Source organism: Haplochromis burtoni, unplaced genomic scaffold, assembly GCF_018398535.1.
Source record: "Haplochromis burtoni strain Fernald_Lab_line unplaced genomic scaffold, NCSU_Asbu1 Contig_61, whole genome shotgun sequence".
Lineage (NCBI taxonomy): Eukaryota > Metazoa > Chordata > Actinopteri > Cichliformes > Cichlidae > Haplochromis > Haplochromis burtoni.
In genome coordinates this window covers 1,999,480-2,005,450 of record NW_024582422.1, presented here as the reverse complement: position 1 = coordinate 2,005,450, position 5,971 = coordinate 1,999,480, and the positions used below count along the sequence as shown (strand labels likewise).

The 5,971-nt window shown below is 40.7% G+C and overlaps 1 protein-coding gene across 2 annotated transcripts in view; it reads left to right on the top strand.

Moving 5' to 3' along the window:
- agap1 (ArfGAP with GTPase domain, ankyrin repeat and PH domain 1) overlaps positions 1-5,971 on the top strand; it is a 176,522-nt gene that overhangs the window by 39,039 nt on the left and 131,512 nt on the right. The window lies entirely within an intron of this gene.

The window sequence follows — 5,971 nt, the reverse complement described above, 5'->3', positions numbered from 1 at the left end:
TTCATTTTGCTCTTTTGTTTATAAGAAGTTGGAATCTGTCTCAAAAACAAACCATAATGAAGCCAGTTTTTTGACCAAATGTGCAAAGTTGAACGAGTTTTTTTTTTTTTTTTTTTTTTTAATTCATATTTTTATTAAGGTTTCAAAAGCAGGCATTCACAGTATGTACATCATGTAAGCATTCTTCATACTTAGGTTATCTGCCTTAGATACTGAAATAGTATTTTAATTTACATCCAAGACATAAGGGAAGAATACTTACAACGATAGAAGTAATTGAAACCATCACATAATCCGAAAATCAAAAAACAAAAAACAAAACTAGCAAACCTAAGAAAGAGAAAAAATAAAAAATAAAAAAAAAAATAAAAAAAATAAAAAAAATAAAAATAAAAAATAAATAAATAAATAAATAAAATAAAAAATAAAAGTTATTGAGTTATTTTTTTAAGCTTTAAAATACTATTAAACCAAAGTATTGGTCTGTCGTTGTTCTATAGCCTCTTGTCAAAACAAAAAAAGGCTATATTTTAACTTAAAAGTGATTAAGTAGTCAATTTCACCCCATTTTGTAAATTCAGATTAATTCATTTTACAGCACTACTTTCTTTATTATAATGTTCCTTATTGTCGTCTTTGTATCCCACTAAAGTTGGAGCTTAACATGGACTTCACCAAACATATTGTTAAGTCCAGTTTTGAACCTTCTGTAGCTTTATAGCCACCACCATTTCTCCTTTGTGGAGCCACAAGTGATCATATATGTGTAGGACTGAATTGTCACGTAATTTAAACTAGTCTATTTAGGATGCTGCATCCGGAGCACAGACTTATTGGACTGTCTGTTAGTATAATTAACCGCACAATAAGCCAAATTACTTGTCAGACAACTGGATTCAAAAGTGCTCCAGAAGGGACAGACCAAACATACACTTTGACGTTACGCTGATGACATGATTCAGCTTATTACCAAATCCCACAAATCAGTTCAAACGTGGTCCAGGTCTATTTCTGTAAGTCAAGGAGGCCATGCCCTTAATAATAGAAACTGTTAACCTTAATACAGTTATAAAAACCTTCACTCACTATATAGTTGTTATGAAGGGGAAAATTTGAAAGTTTGATGGACACACTCACCATTGGAGCCAGCCTCTAGTGGACATGAGAGGAACTGCAGTTTTTGTCTTTTTAATGAGAAAGCGTTAATGAGTAAAAGCACAGGGATGAATGCTCGTGTATATGATTCGATGTCAAAGACCACTGTAGCTTTTTAATGGTTTGAGGTTGGTAACCACATGATTCTCATGTCTGTTGGAGAGAAGCTGCCCTATGTGTCTGCACGTGCTCAGTGAGCAAACACACACACACACACCCTTCAGGTGCCAAGCCAGCCGTGCATCGCCCGGCCCCCTCCCATCCCCTCTCATTGCCCCTCCATTTGCATCTCCATGGCAACAGACTGGGCGTCTGGAGCGTGGGGTGGGGCAGGTTTCTCTTCCCTCTCCTTATCTCCACATTCACTCATCTCCATTTTTGATTTGCATAAATCTGTTCAAGGTCACCTGTGCGATGGGAGTTTATGTGTGTTTGGTTTCCTAATGATGTGGGAACCAAAGAAAGGAAATCCCCACACATCATTAAAGCCGAGAGGGCAGGGTCTACACACGAGTGCCTGATAATGTCATACATCATATTTAAAAGCATTTAGTGTTCAGAATCATTTTGTTTCAGAGTCAAAACTGTTTCCTGACAGCTGGGGACGCCCCCGTTTCTTTGTAGTGAGGTTGTATCAGAATCTGAGCCACTGTCTGTGTGTTATGTGCAGTAGGTGGCACTAGAGTAAGCCTCCAAGGAGCACAGGTCTGGCATCAATAAAAAAAATCAACATGGCTTAAGTGGATGTTCTGTTTTGATCAGTTCCACCAATTTCTTTGCTCTTTCTGACAAGAAAGTGAAGCCGCTCCTCTCCACCAGACTCCATTCACAAAAACAGGAATTTTGCCTCACAACAGAATTTGTTTGCCTACTTTTGCCTTGATTGTTTAGTTGGTTAAATTGTATGAACTTGGGGTTATAAAGAGTTAGTTTGGATCTGAATAAAGGGGTCAAAAACAAAAATCACACAGCAGCTCTGTGAGGAAAAATCAGTTTTTGTGAATGAAGTCTGGTAGGTATGAATAGTGTAATTTTTTTTAAAAATTCTCGTGTGTTATTTGTGTGAACTTGTGTATGTACCTCCACAGTTGTTCTTATTATTCAAACCTATTGTTATTATTAACATTCAAACTTAATGAAAGAAAACTGAAATCTGCAACACAACACGCTGACCTGATTTATTTCTCCAGATGTCTCCACATGTGCAAAACTTCATTGTAATTTGTGTGACTAATGCAGTTTATCCCTTTTTACTGAAGCATGTTGTGACTGTTTCTCTTCTCTTCTCTCTCCTCATGTCCTCCTGATGTTGGCTCACCTGTCCACCTCCTCCAATCACAGGTAAGAGAAGTAACGCTGCGTTTAGTTGTTGGTCGCCTCTGTAGCCTAAAACAGGACAATGTCTCCTTTATTTGCTGTTTGACCTTTGACCTCTGTGCTGTTGAGTCATTAGATTTTAGCTGTTGAAGCTGAGTTGGCTTCTTTAAGTGAAGCATGTTTATGAGTGTGCAGATGTGCAGCACCTCCTTTTCCTCTTCCTTCCTCCTACCAGAGGGGGACACTCCCTGCCTGCTCCCCCCTTTCTCTCCCTCCTCCTCCGCCCCCCTCTGCTAACTGACCCATTTTCCCCCGTCTCCAGGGGTTGAGGGAGAACGTGAGGCAGTAGGTGGAAGGGAGGGTGTTGTACCTCCCACTGCTCCCTAAGTCTTTGATGCAGAAGAAAAACCCTGAATTCCTGCAGGATGAGGAAGATGAGCGTGTGTGTGTGTGTGTGTGTGTGTGTCATGTTTGATTAGAGTGCTCCCCGCTGGGTGTTTGCTAAACATGATTGTCACAGGAGCTCGTCTTTAACCTGTTGTCAGGAAGTGTAAAACTAATGTTCTTTTACTGGCTTTTCCACACAAATACAAATACACCAGTGATTTTCCCCATCATTGCAGACCTGATTGTTTGCGTTAAAGGTATAGTCAAATATATTTTAAGGTTATTTAACAGGAAGAAAAAAGGATACTGTACTCATAAATGTACTGTACTGTACTCAGTGGTAACAACAGCAGCCTTACTGACAGAAAAGTTCAGGATGTCCTCACTAACGTGACTAATGGCTGTAATTAGTCAGATGATCTTCTCTGACTAATTGACCTGCGTCAGACTTCTGTTACAAAGTTGTACTCCGTCTTTCAGACTAAATACAGGTGGAGGCTCTTCACCCAGTATTGACAGCTGAGGTAAACAGCAGGCTTACAGTCTTCTACTGAGATGGGAAAAGCTATGGTGTACAGTCTAAATTTAATGTTTTTGGGTGATGTTTTGTCCCACAGCAACAGGAAGAGTAAGAAAACAGAACTGCAAGCGATCGTCTACAGACTGTAACTTTAACAGGTTTCTATCCGACTGGAACCTATGTGTACCTACAAACTCCTAGTTATTATTATTATTATTGTTATAAAGAATACTCAAGAGTTATTGTTGAAAACTTTTGACACTGTGCCCATTTTTGTTTACATTTTCACTCTGTAGGTTTTGGGGGGCTGAAGGCACCCCGGTGTAAATTAAATTCTATGTACAGGAACTTTGGGGGCGGGCCGAGCAGCTCTGAATATTAGTTGTGAGTGTTCAAAGATGTTCATCAGCCTTTTATGAATGCGAGATGTTTCCTTGGAGACAAAAATAGAATGATGGAAATATTAAAACTGATTGAATGCAGGTTTAATTTAAACAGCTATGTTATTGATTTTTATTCATGGTAAACCGTTTTTATACGCCGCCTCTGCTTCATCAGCTCTTCTCTGACAGTTTAAAATAATTCGTCAAGCTGAAATCCTCCACCACAGTTCCACATATATTTGCAGTTTGATGAGATCTGTCTAGCGTTGCGTATCGAGTAAACGTCTCCGGCTGTTTTGGTCATTTTAACACGTTTTAAGGGCCGAGCAGTTAATCCCAGAAACGGCAGACTCGACTCCAGATACAGAGGTGTGTGTATCTCCCTCGTGGTGGTGCGGCGTGTCAGACACGCTTTGGCAGTGTCTGCAGAGCTGCATACATATTTCATGTGAGGCAGCCAGAGCGTGCCGACACAGCAGATGGATGCTGGGATGGTCAGTCAGCAGATACACACCACCTCTCTCTCTCTTAGTTTACCTCTGAGCTCGCCTGTTCCTGATGTATTGATCAGTATCAGTGCTTTAAAATGAGCCTTGTTTTATAACTTTATATAGATTTATGCATCTGTACTCGTGTAATGCTCGCTGAGACCCAAAGTGACTGAAGTGACTGGCCTGTAAACAGATCAGAGTCTATTCATAGTAGATTCAAATGACTGCTATTAGTTATAAAGTATATTATTAAGACTTCTTCACACTAGACTCTAGTGTGTTTATGTAAAACCCATAAAATAAATGGCCTGATTTTGCATCTGTGGGTGTTTATGTCATTTCAGGATCAAGAGCTGGAAATATGATCCACAGAAAGATTAATTCAAACCTTTTCAGTGTTGCTTAATCGTCTCTGTTAAAGGGCGTCTGCATGCATTTAGAATTGAAACATCTAAATGTAAGTAAATCTAAAACTAATATATCTTGAAAGGACTCCGGCAGGGTTTAGCTTTGGCCTTTATTAAACTGTAAATAGTTGCAGGATATCAGTGAGGAGTATTTTCCCAATAATCCCAATAATCATGAGGGCAGTTGCTCAAAATCCCTTTTTAGAGAGCGAGGTTGGACGGGTTACATCGGCACTCACTGTATCTCCAAAGGCCTCAGAGAAAACTAAACATGTGTTGAGTCTATATTAAAGATAACCTATAGCTGTCATCCTGTTTCTAAGCCACTAAAATAAAGAAGATAAAGTGAAATTTGCCTTGAAGAAAGAGGCTTGTTTCCCCAATGTTGCTCCCAAACCATAAGGAAGATGTGAATTTAAGATCTGTTGAAAACCGAGGAAAAAGACGCGTGTATAGTGTCTTAGGAGCAGTAACGTGTTTCTGAAGAGGTGATTTCTATTCATTCAAGGCTTCAAATGTTATTTTAAGGCTTTTCCTTTGCCTTAAATGCAGCAGCAGAGCTGTTTCCAGACACTTCTTGGTAATCCCATTTAACAGCCATGTCTCCATCTTTTCCTCCATCGGTCTTTAGTCTCCACCTGCCGGCTGCAGTTGACCCCCGGTTAATCCCGCTGTGCTCGCAGATCACCGTTTCAAATATCCAGCTGCTTTGTGTCTCCTTCTATAAACCTCGCCGCAGTGACCCTCTCTGATGTGGCGGTGTTTGTCCACGCTCTTGCCGGGGTTGGGTGCTGCAGGGCCCGATAAGGGCAGTGGCGGCGGCGGGGTCCCCAGAGAGCCAGATTAAAGCTTAAAGGACAGGTTAAAGCTCTGCAGACCTCTGCGGACACTTAGATTCCAACTTTACTGCAAACAGCCTGCACCAGGAAGCTTAAACTCACAGGAAAATGAGAAATAACCTTCCTCAAAGTGCGCCGGCTATAAATCCCTCTCACTGGTATCTGTCAGAGGTCAGGACCCCACACGGGGTCACCAGATAAATCTGGGAGGTCACGAGATGATTAACGAGAGGAAAGAGAAAACAAATCCTCACACACACACAAAAAGCTAACAGCTCATATTGGAGGACGTCGAGATAAAGCAGCCTCTTACCGCAGACAGCTCTGATCTGTTTCTGATCGAGCTGATCGATTGGAATTAACACAGCGCTGACTTTGACGAGACCTTGTCATTTTCCTGACCAAAAGCACCCACCATCTAAGTGCCCTTGAGCACTCTTTTACCTGCAGAGGGTAGAAAAAGACAGTCCCC